The following is a 19,807-nucleotide window of genomic DNA, read 5'->3' on the forward strand; positions in this document are numbered from 1 at the left end:
AGGTGAGGGAAGTTTTCAGCCATTATTTCTTCAAATAGGTTGACTACCATCTTGGTAGTCAACCATACCTGGACAGTCCCTTTCTCTCTGGTTCTCCATCTGGAAGCCTTATGATGAATGCAAATGTTAGTACACTTGATGTTGTCCCGGGGGTTCCTTAAACTATCCTCATCTTTTAAATAATTTGTTCTTTTTGTAGTTCCAATTATGTGATTTTTCCTGCACTGTCTTCCAGATTATTGATCCATTCTTCTGCATATCTAATCTGATGTTGATTCCCTCTAGTGTATTTTTTCAGTTATTGAATCTTTCAGCTCTGGTTCTTTTTTTTTTTATATTTTCTATTTCTTTATTGAAATTCTCACTGTGTTCATCCATTCTTCTCCCAAGTCTGGTGAGTATTTTTACCACCATCACTTTGAACTCTTTATCAGGGGCATTGCTCATCTCCATTTCATTCAGTTCTTTTTCTGAGGTTTTGTCTTACGTTCCTCTGTCTCAGCATTTTGCCCAACTCTCTGTGTTTTTTTTCCCTATGTATTAGGTAGATCAATTACATCTTCCAGTCTTGAAGGGGTGACTTCATGTAGAAGAGATCCTGTGGGGCCTAGTAGTGCAACCTCCCTGGTCACTTGAGCTGGGTGCCCCAGGGATGTCCCCTGTGGGATGCATGCACCCTCCTGTTGTGGGTGGGCTACAGTTGGTATGGACTTATGGTGAACAGGGCAGTCCCAGGCCCATCTGGCTGAGAGGTCCAGCCATGACTGCTGCAGGTGCTCTAGTGTGTGAAGCTGGCCCCCCAGGATGGGAGCTACTTGAGGCCACCTGCAGGGTGTGGTATGATGGGCAGCTATTAGGCAGAGCAAGTCCACATAGAAATATCATGGTGGAGCGAGTGGTGATAGTATGGCAGATGGAGAGTGTCAGAAATGGCACCAGGCTGGTGAGGTAGAAGACTGAAAAAACTGGTACCTGCCAGTTTTTCCATCCCTGGTGACCATTTCAAAAGATCTCTGCCCCTCACATACACACACCCTAAAATCAGCCAATGAGTCTCCCATCACATGTGCTTTTCAGACAACTGCCTCTGTGCTGAGTCTTGGAAAGAGATCCCTTAAGAGTGGAGTCTTGGCGTGCCTGGGTGGCTCAGTCAGTTAAGCGTCTGACTTTGGCTCAGGTCACGATCTCACGGTTCGTGAGTTCGAGCACTGTCAGTGCGAGCCTGCTTGGGATTCTCTGTCTCCCTCTCTCTTTGTTTCTCCCTCCTTCCCTCTCTCTCCCTCTCAAAATAAATAAATAAACTTAAAAAAAGAAGAAGAAGAAGAAAAAGAGTGGAGTCTCACTTTCCTGCTGCCCTCCAGCTTTCCCAGACAGAAGTTCCACTGGTTTTCAAAGCCAGACATTATCCAGGCTCATCCTTCTGGTTAGAGCCCCTAGACTGGGGAGCCTGACATGGGGCTTGGACCCCTCATTCCTCAGGGAGGGCCTCTACAGCCGTCACAGCCCCCCTGCTTGTGGGCATCACACTGGGAGTGGGGGTCCCAAGCAGATCATGCCTCTGCCCCTCCTACCTGCCCCCATGTGGCTTTTTCTTTAAACCCTTAGCTGTGAAAAATCTGTTCTGCTAGTCTTTGGTTTGTTCTCAGAGATAGTTGTCCCGTGTGTAGTTGTAGTCGTGGTGTGTCTGTGGGAGGTGAGGTCAGGATCTTCCTTAGTCTACTATCTTGGTGGTCAACCATCCCTGGACAGGGCAACTCCTTGTGGTGGGGGCTGTCCTGTGCGCTGCAGGATGGTTAACAGCAACCATGACCCCTAACCTTTAGATGACAGTAACATATGCACACAAACACACACGTACACGCCCACACCTCTGTGTGTACATACACGTGCACTCGTGCACACACACTCATGCACACATGCAAACAGACTTACACACACACATGTGCACACACATATACACATGCATACACGCGTGCACACATACACATACACTCTATTGGGGACAATTAAAAGGGTCTCCAGGCATCGTCAGGGCAAACCCACCCCTAGACGAGAACCACTGGGCTACGTAAACTATGGCACATCCATCCACTGCATCCATATTAAGCAGGTGTTGGGGCAAGAAAAGCAGCAACTCTCCGTGTATCAATAGGACAAGGTCTCCGGAATGTTCCTCAGTGAAATAAGCACAGAGTAGCACACGTGCACCACCTTTTACGTAATAAAGGAGGAGCAGGAACTTATAACTGTTCAGTTATGCTAGCAGCATTCTGAAAGGAGACACAGCAACTAACGACCAAGGTTGCCCTGGAGAGGTAGACACTGTGCACTCGGGCCAGAGAGGGCCCTGTCCCCTGTGAACAGATGAGCAAGTCAACAAATTAAGAGTAAAATTGATTTCGTTGTCAACGTTCGGGAAACGGAAGGTTTCCCGCTAAACATTCAGACTTCTCAGTTTTCTTGAAAACTCCAAGTCTGAAACACTGGGACGGGGTTCTTGCCTGGGATCAGCTAGCAGGAGCTGAGAAGCAGTGCCCCCTACAGATGGGGCACCCTGCCCACCTCGCCAGTACCTGCCTGGCCCTGAAGTAGCTAATTTAAGGGGCCCCTGGAAAAAGAATGGGCTGTCCAGGACCACTCCTCTGTGTCCCTCCCTGGGAGCCGTCGCCCACTGCCCCCACTCCGGGCCCTTCTGCTGAAGGCTCTGGCCCTGGCCTACAGGCTCCCTCTCCACCCAGCCCCTCCTTCCACCTGGTGATTCAGTGACTGTGGACAGCCCATTGTCTAGCACCCTGGGCTTCATCTCTGCCACCAGCCCCTTGCCACACCCTTAGGGTCAGCATGACCAAACCTGGGGTCCAAATCCCAGCTCCTCCTGACTGCTTTCTTCACAGCCCTGCCACAGCTTTCTCTACCTGTTCAGAAATGCGCCACCAACAGGGAGCTGTGAACTGGGGAGCCCCAGGGCTCAGGCTCTGGAGCTGGGTTCACATCCCACCTCTGCCACTGAGTGGCTGCGACCTTTCTGTGCCTCGATTTCCTTATCTGCAAAATGGGCCTCGTGATGACTTCTCTTCATTCATTCAGCAAGTACTTACGGAGTGCCTACGGGGTACCAGTCTAGGACCAGGGCACAGAGTCTTGTAAAAAGAGGCCAAAATCTCTGCCCTTGCAGAGGGAGAGAAAACAAAACCTAAAAATTAAAATGCAGAGTGTCACAACGGTGATTGTCAAATACCCGCAGCAAGCCATGAGTCGCCCGGTAGGCACAGAAGGCCAGTCTTAGAGTCAGACAGTCTGTGACCCACATACAGCAAAAGGCAGAGGCACTGAAGGCGCCAGGTCCGCAGGGCCTCGCCCTGCACAACAACCATGACACCCAAACCAGAGGGCCTGATGGCGGCAGCGTGAGACGTGGGACCCTCACCGAGGAGCCCGATCCTGACTTGCAGCTGAGTGGTTTTACTTTCTGCAACTCTGTTCTGATGGGGCCCCACACATCACGGGAACCAGGAGGCCATACAAAGCTCCCAGGGGAGGGGGGCTCCCGGCAGCAACCCCAGCCTCATCCTCTCGTGTTCCGGGAGGACCACAGGCCATTCTGCAAGCACGTATCAGGTGCAGTTCAGGCTGTGCCTGTGTGGCCTCTCTGGACACGGGCTGTGGTGGAGCCCATTCCCTCTGCTGGGGAGGTGCAGGAGAGGGGTATCGGTTTATATAGGATGGTCAGCAAAGGCCTCACCAAAAGGGTGACATCTGACTAAAGGCCCACATAGTAGAAGAAGCAAGTTATGCAGATATCTGGAGGAAGAGGGTCCCAGGCAGATACAAGGGCCCCCCTCTAGGCAGAGGGGGACTAGCCCGTCTGCGGAAAATAAAGAAGCCAAAGTGGCTGCGGTGGGTCAGGAGGGAGAGAGATGGGGAGAGCGTGCCAAGCAATAATAGGGGCCCAAGCCTCTCGGGCCTTGCGGCCAGGGTCTCCAAGTGAGGTGAGATGCATCGTGGAGCCCCGCGCAGAGGAAGCATGTGCAGGGCACAGACCGAGGGGAGATGACACCCTCAGGAGGCTGTTGTGACAATCCAGGCAAGACACAATGTCTCTGGTCCCAAGTGGTCCGATTCTGCCACTATGTTAGAGGTGGAGGTGACAGGCTTGGGGTGTGGGATTGCGAGAGAAAGACGGGGCCCAAGAAGGACAACCAGCTTTTGGGCCAAGCCTCTGTGGATGGGGAAAGCTGCAAAAGGAGCAGGAGGGAGAGGTTGGAGCTGAGTCTGAGGCTCCCGACAGACCTCTGAGTGGGGCTGTGGGATGGGCAGGGGGCAGGGCCACCAGAGAGAGCACTCCGGCTCAGCTCACAGCAGGGGCCAGCACAGGTGAGCTCATGCCAGCACCGAGTCGACCTTCTTACCTGTTAGTTCTGTCTTCACTTTCCTCTTATTCCCTGCTCATATCCCAGAATCAACAATGTCAACCCCTCTCTTGCCCCGACCCCATCATCCAGCCATTGCATCCCCATCCCCGGCACAGTCTAGCCACACTTGATTCATCTGTCTGCCTGACTTCCCTGTGCCTGTGTCCAGGCTGCTGGACACTATTGGAAACATCACACACCCACAGACGGGTGCCGTCATGGGTGCCCTGGGAAATAGTAGACGCTCCCTCACCACCCGTACTCAAACACCCACGGGGTCCTGGCCTCCTTGACATTGCTTCCCTCCATCCCCACTGTCTCCCCTGTGGTGGGCTGGATAATGGTCCCAAAGATGTCCATGTCCTAATCTGCAGAACCTGGGAATGTCACCGGACACTGCAGGTGTGATTAAGTTAAGGATCTTAAGGTGGGAGCGTAGCCTCGCTCACCCAGGCGCGCCCAGCATCACCACAAGGTCTTTACAAGGCAGGAGGGTCAGAGTCAGAAAAAGGTTATGTAATGACAGAAGCGGAGGTCGGAATGATGAGCTCTCGAAAGGAAGGAAGAGGCCACACGCCAAGAATGCTAGTAGCCTCCAGGTGCTGGAAAAGGCAAAGCAACAGATTCTCCCCAAGAGCTTCCCGGAAGGAATGCTGGCACCTTGATTTGGGCCCCGAGAGACCCATCTCAAACCCGTCACCTCCGGCACGGTGAGATAATAAATCTGTGTCGTTTTCAGCCACCGTGTTGGTGCTGATTTGTTTCAGCCACGAGAAGAAACTAACACATCCTGCCTGAGGTCAGAAGCACCTTCTCCCACCTGGTCTACCACACCAGCCTGCTGTAAGCTACTTTGGTACACAGCTGCCAGAAGGCCTTTCCAAAGCCCAGACTTACCGTATCAACACTCTGCTTATGATCAGTGGTTCCCATCACCTTCAAGCTTAAGTTCTGCAGTTTGGCATTGAGGAACTTTGTGACCTGGCACCACCGGCCGTCCTCGGCCCACTGCTTGTCACTGGTCGTGTCTTAAGGAGGACACTTGCGACTGTAAAGGACATAATGCCATCTCCCGCAGGCTTAAATGAAAAGAAACTACTGGCTCACGTGCCAGAGAAGCCTTGGGGCCTCAGGCATAGCTGGCTCAAGGAATACTGCCAAGAATCCATCTCTTACCACTTCTGAGCTACACCTCCCTGGGTTGGCTTCATCTTCAGGCAGGCTAGCCCCTCTTGGTGGCAAACACAGCCCTCAGCAGCTTCACTTACGTGCTTCCACCAGCTGAGCTACCCTGGCGGAAGGAGTCGTTTTCCACCGTAGCGCCAGCAAAATTTCAGATCTGACATACGTTGACAGTGATTGGTTCTCTTTGAGCCATGTGCCCGCCTCCCAACCAATGACTGTAGCTAGGGCGATGTAGGTCTCTCATTGGCTAGGACTGAGTCATGTGTCCATTCGTGGACCCAGGGGCAGAGCGAGGCCCTCCAGAGCCTTTAAGACTGAGGGAAGAGTGGGCTCCAGAAGGAAAGCCGGAATAGTTGGAAGAGGAATAAATGCTGAGTGGGCAGGAATGACAGGTGAGCCCAGTGGCCTCTAATACACCACATACCCTCCTTCCAGCCTGCCAATCTTTTCTGCCCCCAATGTCCGTTGCCTCCCCTCTCCACCGCCTGCCTCCTCCAGGAAGCCCCTCTGACTCTCAGACCTGGCGAGCCACTTCTTTGGGGGCCTCACAGCCCTGGGGTTCTCCCCATCTGTCCAGCACACACTGACGCTCTGCGGTAGTGGCTAACTCCACTGGTCTGTCTCCCACCCTTAATGGCAAATCTGACAGTTACCAACATTGAGTACTGACCATGTGCCAGGCACTACCCAGAGTGCTTCGTGGGTTTTTAGCTTCTTCGACCCATTCAACACCCTTAAGAGGAATTCCCCAGTTGAGCGCTAAAGACCGAGGCACAGCCAAAATGTTCAAGGGAACCTAGGCTGCCTGGGGTAGACTATGCTCTCCACCTTGATGCCGGAGCCCTCTCTGTGGGCCACAGGAGAACAGAAAGTTAAGTTTGGGTCACCTCTGGGTCCCCAGTGTGAGCTCTGAATGCCACTCTGCCCTTACAGAACGCTAAAGAGCACAGGTCCAAGGGTCCGGGGGCTCTGACTCTTTGAGCCATTGAGCACAGTTCATAATATTCCCTCAGCACAATTTCCTCATCTGTAAAATGGGATAACAACAATCCCTACCTTGTAGGACTGAAGCAAGGATGAAAGAAGATAATGCTTTAGCCCTTAGCACAAAACCTGGCATGAGACATAGCTTTCAAAATGTTAGCCTCCTGACGCTGAGGACAATGTTACAAGCGATTTGAGCCTCTGATGTGCTGGGGGGGATGGGAGAGTGGGGAGGGCTTTTCTCCCTTCCCCCATACAACACACAACCAGACAAAGTGGTAGTCAGGGGGACTTGGGCCTTTTCTAGTTCGGTTTAAAACCCCTGCCACATCCTCCAGGAGCTGAGGTTTTGATACCTGGCTCTTCTCAGAAGACAGTGCCCCAAGTGCAGGAGAAGCTGGTCCCAGGCTGTAGTTGCCATGGAAACCATTGAATGTAAATTTCATTTTCTGCCTTGCCCAGCTAAGCTATTGATTCAGCAAGAGGGAGAGAAATTGGGAGCAGGTTCCCTCCCAAAGTGAAACAGAAAGCGCAGACCCAAAGCGAAAATGGAAGGAAGTGTGGTGAGGTGGAGTGAAACCTAGTTGGAGAAAAGATGGGACTGTGCTCACCTGCCAGGGTGGGTTAGCAGGGGCCATGGGGGATCTCTCCACTTGCATGAACCTGATGGCTCAGGTAAGCAACACTCGAGGCATCAGACCCCAGCGCCCAAGACAGGCTCTAGCTCTGTGATCGGGGGCAAGTGGCTGAACCTCTCTGAACCTGTTTTTTTTTTCACGTGTAAAAAAAAAAAGTGTATAAAAATTGTCACTCAAAAGGCTTGTCGTGGGGACATCATCACCCCTGCATCCTACAGCCTCTCCTGGCATGCTCTCCTTTCTAGCCTGAAATTCCTCCCATTGTTGTCACCAGTGACTCCAGCACCCAAGGAAGGAGAAGAATGTTTTCCCAGGAAGCTTCTGTGGAAAAGTCTGAGTTTGCCTATGAAACAAGGTAAGAGGAAGACTCTGCAGAGAAAGACACAGGACACATAAGTTTGGACGGAGTAATCTGGAGTGGAAATCTGGAACCAAGAGTGCTGTAGAAGAAGTGGGCCATAGCAGTGTCAGTGTTGGGGGGACAGACCAGCCAGCTCAAACAAATCCGGGTCTGGGGCGCCCTCCCCCACAGTGGGTGCTGTGCCCGCCTGACGCTGGTTCTCTCCGAGAGGGACTACCCAGGGTTCCCGAGCTGCAGCAGGGGCGGTGCAGGCTTATCAAGTCCTGGGCTGTCAATACTGCTCCCTGGGGGTGATCCAGGGCAGCCCGGGCCCCCGACATGCCAAGGGTGCCCTGTCACACGCAGTCCTGGCGGCTGTACCCGCAGAAACACTAATTGGGAAGTGAGACAAGCGGAGTGCCTTTAATGAGCTACCTTGTTGTAACTCTAACGGGTTGGCGTTATTTACAGAGATTCTGCTAATGAGGTGCCTGTCGGAGGGGGAGCCTGCGATGGGGGCAGGGGAAGGAAGGCCTCCCAGCCTGAGGGAAGAGGCGGGATTCAAAGGGAAGAGGGAAGGAAGCTCACTTTTGCTGAGCGACTGGGCCACAGGCCCTTATCCATGTGATCTCACACATCGCCAGAGACCCAAGAGGTACGGGTGAGGTGTGCAGGGGAAGGAACATGGCAGAGCCACACAGGGAGTCCAGTCCAGGCTGCTCCTGAGCCTGACCTCTGAGGGACCTGCAGCAGGCAGGCAGGAGGCGGTCCGCCCAGAACCTTCCCGAGGTGGCCACACCCACCCAGCGCTCCAGGTGCATCTGGACTGTCCAAGATGGAGATCGGCTCAAGAGGGTAGTTCCCCCGCCCCTGCCCCGCCTCTGACTCTTCTACTCCAGAGATCACACGCCCCGCTCCCTGGGGGAAGTGGGGATCGATTCCTGGTGGGGGCCAGGGTTCTCAGCCACCCCTGAAGGCCCTCCTTCCCTCAGGTCAGGTGGCCTAGAGCTCTGAGCTCTGCCCCCAGCAGGAGAGGAGTTTGCTCTGCGTTTCCCACACACTTGCAGCCCATCTTCCTTAGATAGGTGAGAATGGAATTGGCTGCAGTTTAACCCGGCTCTGACTCAGCCAGAGCTAGGGGCGGGCTCAGGCTGGGCAGGGGGCGGGGCTCAACCTCGATCTAGAAGATTGTCAGTCTGGGGTTTAGAGTACCACTCTGTGGCTGAAAATAAGGAGCTATAAGGACTCGAACCATTGGTCTTAGTTTTTCCACCTGCGAAATGGGATTACTAATATCTGCCTTTCCGGAAGGTCGTCGGATCCTGAAAGAATGCATGAAATCGCTTTGCAAACCGTAAAGTGCCCAACACCGGCCTTATTATCGTTTTTATTAGCAGTGGGCATGCGGGTGCCGACGCCCTCCACCCTGTGAGGGTCACTCCGCTGGCTCATCCTCCCATCCCGCTGGGCCCTGCGCTCCCCTCTCCCCTTCTCTATTCTCATTGCCACATCCCCTCTCCTCTCCTACTACCTGTCAAGATTGGCATCTCTTTAATTACAACGTCTGTGTGTTTCTTTAGGAGCCGTGTAATTCTTCCTGACAGCCACCTATTTAAAATGAAAGTCAAACACTCAGAATTTTGTTTAAGAGTTGAGTCTTGGGGAGAAAATGCATTAATTGCTAAACGTTGCTAATTTCACTCTGATGTGGTAACAAAAAGAATGAATCTCCATACATACACACAAGAGGACCAGTGACACCAGCGTTGGGGCAAGGACGGCAGTCAGAATGTCAGAGCCAGAGGTCCGTCTCAGAGCTTGTGCGGTGAAACCCCTCCCTCATTTCACAGATGAGGACACTGAGGTCCAGAGAGGTTAAGTGACTTGCTGAAGGTTGTCCCAGCCTAGGCGGCAGGTCCAAGGCTGACTGACACCCACAGGCTTGAGTGGCCTCCTTGCAGCAGCTGGTTGATCCCAGGAAAACAGAAGCCGCGCATTCCTTCCGCATATCGGCACTCAGGCCATCTGGGGTGCTGCCCGCCCTGCAGGGCTGCTGTGTTTCAAGTGCTGCCTGCCGGGGGTCCCTGTGCCAGACAAGCGGCCTGCAGAGACCCTCCTCCGAGGCTGGAGATCTGTGCCTCGGTAACCAGGACAGTGGGCACAGACCCACTGAGCCACCATCTGTGACAGCTGAGCTGTGAGACACAGGTGCCAAGGGCCTTTGTCGGCGAGCACGACTGCCGTCCGCGGGCCAGAGCCGGGGAGAGTGCCCGGCTGGGCAGGCAAGGCAGCTTGCGTGGGCTCCAGCCCTGGTCTAAGGTGCCTCTACAGCCTCCTGGTGAAGAAAGGCTGCTTGGCCCGAAGCCGTGGGTGTGTGGGCCCCACTGTGAATGGATGGAGCATTATTTCTGAACTCAGACGGCTATCGGTTCAAATCCCTTCTTCGCGGGGCACACGCGGTGAGCTGTTTCAACCTCTCTCTGTTTCTGATCCTGCCTCTGGCCAGTGTGATTCACAGCATTGATCAGGCAGAGTTTGGGGGCCAGTGAATGCGTGCCACGTACCAGCCCAAGCGCCACAAAGGCGGCCGAGGCTTAGACCAGCAAGCACAAAACAGGGGCCCGAGGGCCTTGCTCAGCCACAGACGTCTTTGCAGGCCTGCATGTGCAATTCTACAAATGTGATTTGAAGGCACCCTGGCCAGGGCCTGAGCTCCCTGTATGTCCTGAACCCACCGCCCCACGTCGGCTCACAGCCAGCCACTTCATTCGTGTGACTCTCCTGATTTTCCAGCCCTGAAGGGATCCTTTCTGTCTCGCGCCAAAAGATGCTTGTTCACCTCCTCTCCCGCTCCCACCAAAGCGCCATGTCTTTTCCATCCCAGCTCTGGTAACATGGCCAGACCACGTCCAGTTTCCCACTCAACTGGGAGCACCTAGAGGGCAGGGGCCATGTCATATCCCTACATGAGCAGATGTGGGCTCCAGGAGATGCAGTCATGCAACAAACGGGTTGCATCTAGGGTCCAGGGACATAGCTGTGAATAATTTTGAGAAGGGCCAAACCTGGGCTTATGCCAGTGGGAGAGCTGAACAACTGCATAAATCAGCAAGATTTGTAAGAAGAAGAAGGTAAAAAAAAAAAAAAAAAGGTAATAAGGTGATGCACTTGACCAGCGAGTGAGTGAGTGAGTGAGTGAATAAAGGAGCAAATAGTAAGAATGGAAATTTCAATTTAACAACACAGGGACACTGGATAGCCCCAAACAGGAAGAAAGGGGAACAAGGCTCAGTGAGGAACTGAATCTTCAAGTTGAATGGTTCAGCTCATTCTTTTTATCCACAATTCGGCCCCTTGTGCCCACCCCCACTGCTACCTCCCTGGGCCAAGTTCTCATCTTCTCTTGCCCACACTATTGCAGTAGCGTCATGGCTACTGTCCCCTGTCCTGCCTCTGATCCCTCTGTAGTCAGCTGCCAACACAGTAGCCACAATGTGAAAGTCAGAATCATTCCTCTACGCAAAACCCTAATAGCTCACATCATTCTAAGGGAAAGGCAAGGTCATTCCATGTCAGGCCCTATGTGACCGACCTGAGCCCCAGCACCTCCTTGTCCTCTTTCCTTCCTCACTCTGCTCCAGTCGCAGCGGTCTCCTTGTGGTTCCTGGAAATGCCAGGAACATTCCTGCCCCAGGACCTTTGCACATATGGTGCCTCTGCCTGGAATGCTTTCCCCTCAGATAACCACAACAGCTCCTGCCTTCATTCCTTTAGGTGTTTGCTCAAGTGTCATCTTCTCAGTGAGACCTTCCCTGGCTATGCCATCTGAAATGCCAGCACCCCCTTGCAGTTGTTACTCACCCCTGCTTTATACTTCTTTCTTAGTGGCTATCATCTTCTGATCTATTATATATTTGACTACCTTATCTTGTTTATCATTTGGCTTTCCCATGGATTTCTATCTGATCCATTCACCCCAACATCTAACACGGTGCCTGGCACACAGAAGCTCCATAAATTGGTGTTGGAAAAATAAGTGATCTTAACGATGGGTTAACAGAGGGGCCCAGGCAGGGAGGGAGCAAGTCACAGCATGACACCGGAATTCCCAGGGAGCCGGAGGAACAGTTGCCTCTCACCTTCTGTTTCCTCCACTCCAATGGAGTGTCAGAAGCTGGGTTCCTCCATGAATGGGGACTGACTCAGCATGGAGGAGGTGGCCACCAGGGAGCAGGCTTACTGAGATGTGGGCATGAGGGCATCTTTCTGGGGAAAGGAGGCAGCCACCTGCCCTGTCTGCCATCCCACAGAACCCCCAGCCCCACCTACCTAAAATTTCCTTCTGTCTACACAGCAACCCCACTTTGAGATGGGAGGAGGGGCAGTTTAGTAGTTCCAACCTCCTCCCTCCCCGCCTTCCCCCAACCGGGCGCTGCTGGGACCCTTGGTAACTGCAGCCTGCACTCCTGTCGCCTGAACCAAGTGACCAGTCTGCTACCTTGGGATCCTTCCTTGGCTGCTCATTGCCCTCACAATCAAGCTCCAAGTCCTTAGCTTTCAGAGCCCCTGGACCTGTCCCTCACGGTCTCTTGGGTCCTGCTGCTCCTGGGCAAGCCTGGAAGTCTGCCCGTGTCTTGCAGGTCCTGAGAGAAAGCCTGTGGCTCGCTGCCCCTGAGCCTACGCACCTGCTGTGCCCCAGCCAGAATGCTAGGCCCATCCTAGTTGAAGCTCACACAACACCAACATTGACCACACTAATTCTAGCTGGATCAGACAGTGCTGAAGCTGACAGCTCAGGTTCAAGTCCCATTTCTGCCATCTCCTAGCTGACAGCCTTGGGGATGTCACCCAACTTCTCTGTGCTCAGTCTCCCCATCTATAACAGGAGCATGCTACTGCTCCCCACTTTTAAGTATGGTGAGGAGACAACACAAGATCATGCCTGGCCTGGCCTGACTGGTGTCACGATAAGCAAGCAAATGCTAAAAGGCGCAAGAAAGGGGAGGAGGGCGAAGCATCAACCACTGTGCATTGAGTGCCACACACACAACATCCTATTCTAATCCACTCATGAGCCCAGTAAAGAACATGCTATTATTGCTCTCATTTTCCAAATAAGAAACAGGGCTGTACCTGGGGTCTTCTCAGCCCTCTGCAGAGAAGGGTAGGGGATACACCAGCTCAGAAGAAAAACTACCTAAAAGCAGTTGTCTTTTCGATGTGTCTACTGCCAAGTTTCTGCCAGACTTTTTTAAAAATTTATTTATTTTGAGGGAGAGAGAGAGAAAGCGTGAGTCAGGGAGGGGCAGAGAAAGAGGGAGAGAGAGAGAATCCCAAGCAGGCTCTGTGCTGTCAGCTCAGAGCCCACGCCAGGCTTGAACCCAGGACTCATGAGATCACGACCTGAGCCGAAGTTGGACACTTAACCAACTGAGCCGCCCAGGCGTCCCTCTGCCAGACACTTTAAGTGCAGGACCTCACATCCTCAAGACAGCCGTCTGGTAATTTACAGATGAGGCCATCGAGACCTCAGAGACTCGCCCGGGATTGCCCGGCGAGCAAGCAGCAGGTCTGGCTGGCTCCAGATGCTGTGGTCTTTCTGGAATAGTGTCCCGGCCATGGAACTGCACCGCTGGCTCGGCTCTCCCTTCCCGAGAGAATCTGTCCGGAGGAGAGCAGTGAGTTGACGGTGTCCAGCCTCTTGGCCTTCAGAACCCACCGAGGCAGTAGGACGAGGCCACACTCCACGAGCCAAAGGCGGAGTGCGGCAGTGGCACTGGGGGCTGGCCATTTCTGATCAATGCAGGACACCTCTGCGGGGGGTCTGTCTACAGGGAGTTCCCCGCTAGGCTGGCAAGACTCTCCCAGAGCTGTGCTGCAAGCGAAGGCCTCTCTCTCTCTCTCTCTCTCTCTCTCGCTCCTCTCAGAAGGCTCAGAGCTGCACTGGGGTCTAGGGCTCTTCCACCATGCGTGTTCCTTCCCTCCCTTTCCACGGGCACCCCCTGCAATAAATCCCTTGCACTTCTCACCCCTTCGTCTTGGCCTCGGCTTTCCAGGGACCCCAGCTGACGCCACACATCATCTTTCACCCACACTGGAAGGAAGACTCCTCAGGTACGGACATGCACGGAACAGCAGGCGAGGGTGGGTACGCAGTGTTTCTGTGATCCCAAGAGTAGAGGGGCCCCTGATGGCCGGAGTCTGGAGCCTTCTGGCCAGGAGCACAGCAGCTTTTCCTCCTTCCTCAGGGGAGAGCAAGCAGGCTGAGAATCAGAGTTAGTGCCCTTGTACCACCTCCTTATGCTCTCTGGGCTTCAGTCTTCCTCATCTGTGAAACAGGCATGCTGATACCTAAGCCACCACATTGTCTTGAGAACCACAGAAAGTGTATTTAAGAAAAAAAATTTTTTTTAGTATTTATTTATTTTTGAGAGCGAGACAGCATGAGCGGGGGAGGGGCAGAGAGGGAGGGAGACGCAGAATCCGAAGCAGGCTCCAGGCTCTGAGCTGTCAGCACAGAGCCTGATGCCAGGCTCGAACTCACGAGCTGTGAGATCATGACCTGAGCTGAAGTTGGACACTGCACTGACTGAGCCACCCAGGCGCCCCTACACCTGCATTTTAAAGGTGGTAACCAAGAGTGTGGGCTTTGAGGTCCATCTCATTAGAATCTAGATGATCAGAGTCAGGAAAAGTCATAGCGCCCCACCCTTTTATTATTTAGGTGGAGAACTGGGGACAAAGAGAGGGAAGAACCTTAGGCAGGAAGGGGCCTCAAGGCCCTAGCAGAGGTGGACTCCTATCCCTTGGACCCACCCCAGAGTCCTGAATCGTTCCCATCCCCATGCAGTGCTGGCTCTGACTTCAGCCACGGGCAACCCGAAATGTGTGTCCTAGCCAGTTGTGCCGTGGCTCGCAGCCTCCCACCCGGTCCTCCCCGGGCAACTCTGGGGACTTGGTTACGGGAGAGGGAAACCCAAGTAAGACTCGGCGCCTTCATGAAGGCCATGGGCAGCCCGAGGGCTGTGTTTCCAGGAGACGCCTGCGCTGTGCCCCCCTCCACTGCTAAAGAGATCTCTGGGCCACCTCTTTAGAAGAGACAACCCCCAGAGACACAAAGCTAGGAATACCTCCGGACACAAAGAGAGGGTCGCCGCTGTGTGAGTCAAAGACGCAGACAACAGACGTGAGGTAGGCAGAGCGACTTGGAGGCAGAACAAGACACAGACAGACCCAGGGCAGAGAGGATGAGGTGCAAAACAGATGGAGTGGGAGAGACTGAGAGACGCAGAGAAATGGGGGAGGGGGGGCGAATGCCAAGGAAAGGCAGAGAGAGATGAGACCGGGGAAAGAGAGGGCCGCAGACGACGCCAGAGGCTCGGGCGCGGCAGGGGCGGCCCGGAAGGGCTCCCAGAGCTGGTCTGAGCGCACCTGCGCCTGGGCCAGTGTCCGAGGTCAGAGCCCCCGGCGGCCCGCCCGCCGCTCCCCCAGCCTTTGTCCTGCGGCTGGAGCGCTTTCCCGTGGGCCGGGAGCGCCCCCTGCCGTCCCTAGAGGGTCCGACGGCAGAGCGCACTCAAACGTCGCACCCGGAGCCTCGCCGCTCCTGGGCGTCCACTCGCTGTGCAGGGGGACGCTGAGGCCCAGAGAGAAGACAGCAGGGACGGGAGGGGACCTCAGCCAGCCGGCGCCAGCGCCAGGACCAAACTCTAAGCTTCTGCTTTGGTGCTTATTGTGCTGATGCCCTCCGGCCCTCTCAGGGGATAGTCTGAGTCCCAGAGGTGCTCCGGAGCGCGGGTGCCCCACCCGGGGAGGACGGCCGGAGTCTCCACCATCCACGTCCTTCTCTGTTGTGCAGGACTCGGATGCCCACGTAGAAGGCAAGCAGCACAACCGGCGAACTGAACTGGCAAGGACTCTGAGGGCTTGTGGCCCTGGCGAGGGGACACAGCTTCCAGCCAGCGAACCCCTCCCTCCCAGGAACAGCCAGCACCCACCTTTGTCCAGTTTTCAGATTTTCCTAAAGAAGCCAGAAAACTTGGATTTTTATGGGAATACTCACGATTCAATAGCTTCTCAAAACGGTGTGGGGGGGGTGGAGAATGTGTTTGGCCCACAAGCCACCCGCTGGCACTCTCAGCTAGGAGTGTCCTAAAATGCTCCCTCTCAGATTTCAGCCACCCCTCTGATTCGTGCCTTCTGTGGGTGTGTCCTTGAGGATTTTCTTCACTTAAATACATTTATCGAAAAAGGAAACCCTAAAAAAAAAGAAAAGAAAAGAAAAGAAAAAGGAAACCCTATATCCCTATTATAATTAGAAACCCAGTATCCGGCATGCCATAAAAGCCAGGTAACCTTAGACATAAAATAGGACCTTTAAAACTAAAAAAGTCTGGTTTTAATGACCATCTCACGTTACCACATTTGGTGGACAACCTCACCTGGGAACTGCTGATGGGTCACCTCTGACCTCAGGGTGGTGAGGATGGGCTGGAAAAAGAGATTTTTCTAGGGCCCTAGGAATGGCTTCCAGGAGTCTGGGAGCCTAGAGAGACTACTCCATCCGTGTCACTGTCACCATCCACTCTCAGAGCCACGAAAGTGGAAGCCTGGGCGGGGGGGAGGGGCATGCATCCCCTCACAAATTAAGGCGCAGAAGGCAGCAGAACTTGCCAGAGAGGAAGCAGGGAGACAGCACAGAGACAGTGCCTGAGACTTGGATCAAACTAGAACCTTCCCAGTGATTTCCACCGTGGAGGCTGATGACTTTGTTCCTTCCTCGCTGCTTCCTGTAGCAATCAGCTGCGAAGCTCCCATCATCTGGGACATGAGCGTACGGGAGGAACAGGAAGCAGAAGGGAGAGAAGAGCTAGGGCCCATCCCCACAGCAGTGCAGGGGAGAAGCAAATGTGTGAGCAAGAAGGGAGAAGTTGGAATGGGGGTATCAAGGAGAGAGAGGAGGGTCTGGAGTTCTGTGCCTTGAAGGCAGATCTCCACAAGGTTCAGATCCCTAGCCAGCCAAGTGGCTTCTTGACACAAGTCGTTCTCCTGCTTCAAACCTTCCAGGAGCACCTCCCTTGGTCTGGGACCAAGACCAAACTCCACCTGTGTAGGAGGCCGCCCCCAGTAACTGTACTCAGCTGCCCATGACCTCTGTGCTCCCTAGCCCCCACCCCCAGCCCCACTGGTCTGCTCTCCTGGAGAACAGATTGCAGATGGGTCTGGAGAATATGAGTAGGAGTTAGCCATGTGAATCAGGCTGGGCGAAAGGGACAGGCTGCACCAAGGCGTGGAGGTGTGAAACAACATGTCGTGTTCCGGGACTCGGTGAAGCCGGAGGACTGGGGCGAAAACCGGGAGGTGGACGTGACAGCAGATGAGCAGGGAAAGCCGGGCAGTGGCACCCTGGTACAGCCACAGAATATTAGGCAACCTATAAAAAATTTAATTAACTCTCCACCAATAGACTTAAAGGGATTTCTATACGGTATTGTTGAATGAGAAAAGCAATTTGAAGATAAGTGTGTATAATGCGATCCCATTTTTGTAAAACAACGGCCAAAATACTCTGTGAGTGCATACATATAGCTATATATGTCTGTATAGGATTTTGTTCACACAAAGAAAAATACAGAAGGCTACATACAGAGTTGTTAACATGGGTTTTCTTCTGGAAAACCTATTGTGGGGGAAGGAGAACTGAGAAAAAAAGGATATAAACTATAAAGACTGCCTTTCAAAAGATGTAGGACCACAGTTCTGATGTACATCCCCAACATCCACCCGTCAGCAAAGCCGGACACACAGGAGTGGTCTTTGCCCATCCCCACTCCTCACCCCACATATCAGCTCCCGTTTGGATGGCAAGGACATCTCCCTAACTGCCTCCCACTCAACCTCCTGAAACACACACACTACATTTACACTCTCCCACCAAGCCCATTCTCCACACAGCCAACCCCCTGATGGTCTCAACTGCCTTACGAGTGAAACTCAGCTCCCAAATGTGGCTCTCAAGATCCTACTCCTCTGGCCTTGCCACATCTGTTGCTATATTCCGATCACAGTCATGAGCACTCAGTATTTATTAAAAGCATTTAATCCTCATAACAATCCTATAAAAGGGTATAATATTTTTTAGTTGTATTATATGGTTGGAAAACTGAAACACAAAAAGGTAAGTAATTTGCCTAACATCACACAACTAGTTAGTGGTTCAAATGGTTCCAGCGCCTGTGCTCTTGAACCACTGCATTGAACCCTCTCTTGTGCCTTTGGACACACAACTCCCTCTATAGGGAACTCCCTTTAGCTGCTGTCTCCACTTGGTTAAATCCTGATCACCACTAGATCTCAACTGAGATACTGCCTCCTCCAGGAAGCCTTCTCTGACCCCCAAATCTGGGCTAGACATTCTTTTGATGTTCTCTCCCATTGCCTAGTCATTCCTCAATCATAGTACATCTCATATATTCTAGGGTTGCTGAACATCCTTACCAGCCTATGAGCTCCTTGCAGACAGGGGACTTAGTTAACTATTTTGAAGATGGGTCCCAAGTACCTAGCACAAACAAACCTTATGTTAGCTCAGGTAATGTGTGCTGAATAAAAGAGTGACTATTTTAAAAAAAAATTTTTTTTTGATCTTTTACTTATTTTTGAGAGAGAGACAAAGTGTGAGCAGGGGAGGAGCAGAGATAGAGGGAGACGCAGAATCCAAAGCAGGCTCCAGGTGCTGAGCTGTCAGCACAGAGCCGGACGCAGGGCTCGAACTCGCAAACCGTGAGATCATGACCTGAGCTGAAGTCGGACGTTCAACCAACTGAGCCACCCAGGCGCCCCAAGTGTGACTATTGGTATGTCAGATAGGCTAGGATTTGCTTGCTCCAAGTATTGGGGCGGTGGGGAGGTGGGGATGGGCGGGACCTAGGCGTGCCCCTCTCAGTACCATTGACAGTTCCTCCATCAGCCTACCCTCCCAGTCTCTGGGTTTGCTTTGTTCTCCTGGCTCTGTCCTGGCCAGGACTCTCCAGGCATGGAACATTAGCTGGTTTGCCTGCGTGGGGAACAATGCAGGACAAAGGAGGAAGGGGAGGAATCTGAGGGCTAGAATAAGCCAGCCCCTTGGGCAGAGCTGCATCCCCACCCCAGGGTCTTACCATCAATCACCCCCTCCCGCCCCTCACCTCCTATACATTTTTTAGCCAGCAGAAAGTTTTAAAAAGTAGCTAGAGAGCCTGTTGGAACCGGCCCCAAATCTGTATGTTTTCTGGAAGTATTGAACTAGAAAGAAATGAAAACATCAAAATACTCTTTGTACCAGGCTCGAATTGAGCGCTGCCTCATTCAGTCCGTGTCTGGGCCTGGCTAGAATGATGAAGCAATGGAGGGGAGAGTGGGCTGAAAGGAACAAGGCTCAGCAGGGAAGCTCAGACTGCCATTCGCAGACCACAGGCGGCAAGCTCAGAAGGAGTCCCTGCTCCAGAGGAGAGAAGAGGAACAAGATTGACAGGTGAGGAGATGGAGGGGGGAGGGGGCCACGCATGGAAGAGGCTGAGACACAAAGCAACGCTGGCAGACTGGGGACAGCCTGGCAGAGGAGTAGACAGGCAAGCCAGAGCCATCAGTGCTCCGAGAAGGATGTGCAGAGGCTCACCCTGCAGCCACAAGGCCCCGAGCAGAAAGGACAGGGTGTGTGAAGGAAGAGATGTGAAGAGCGTATTGGCGAGGGTCAGAGGACAATGCCACTTAGAAACACAGCCAGAAAAAATCTCTGAGGTTTTTGAGTGTCACTTACAGCATGGTTGGAGGATCCCCAGCCGTGGGAAGGAACTTGGTCTTAGATGACCAAAGGGCTTCTGTCACTCCTTCTGGGAGTGCACGTCTGGGGACCAAATCCTGTGGCTAGAGTTGCCCAGTTGTGTGCCAGGCTGCCACAAGGCTGAGAGCCCCACCAACAGAGACATTCACTGGGGGTGGAGGTTGCCTGTGGCCAAAAAGACGAAAGGAAACCAGGTTCTTGGAGCCCACTCCACAGCCAGGCTCTGCCAGCCTGGGTCTTTGGAGATGCTGCTCCCCCGTGCCCCAGGATTTGGGAAATGGGGGTGCCCAGCTGGCCTCCGCTGAAACCTGCAGAAGGAATGCATCCGAGAGGAGAGGAAACAGGAGGGGCTGATGAGTCATGTCTCAAGGCCACGGAAAGAGATGCCTGGTTCATTTCGTTTTTACACGGCATTGGCTGAGTACTTTTC

General features: G+C 53.3%; 1 long non-coding RNA gene across 1 annotated transcript; it reads left to right on the plus strand.

Annotated features, from left to right (window-relative positions):
* The first annotated feature begins 7,415 nt into the window (after positions 1-7,415).
* LOC128314636 (uncharacterized) lies at positions 7,416-13,971 on the plus strand. The gene is made up of 2 exons (XR_008296501.1): positions 7,416-7,574; positions 9,140-13,971. It is a non-coding gene; the product is annotated as an uncharacterized LOC128314636 (long non-coding RNA).
* The last annotated feature ends 5,836 nt before the right edge of the window (positions 13,972-19,807 follow it).

The sequence above is a fragment of the Acinonyx jubatus genome, chromosome A2 (genome assembly GCF_027475565.1).
Source record: "Acinonyx jubatus isolate Ajub_Pintada_27869175 chromosome A2, VMU_Ajub_asm_v1.0, whole genome shotgun sequence".
NCBI classification, from domain to species: domain Eukaryota; kingdom Metazoa; phylum Chordata; class Mammalia; order Carnivora; family Felidae; genus Acinonyx; species Acinonyx jubatus.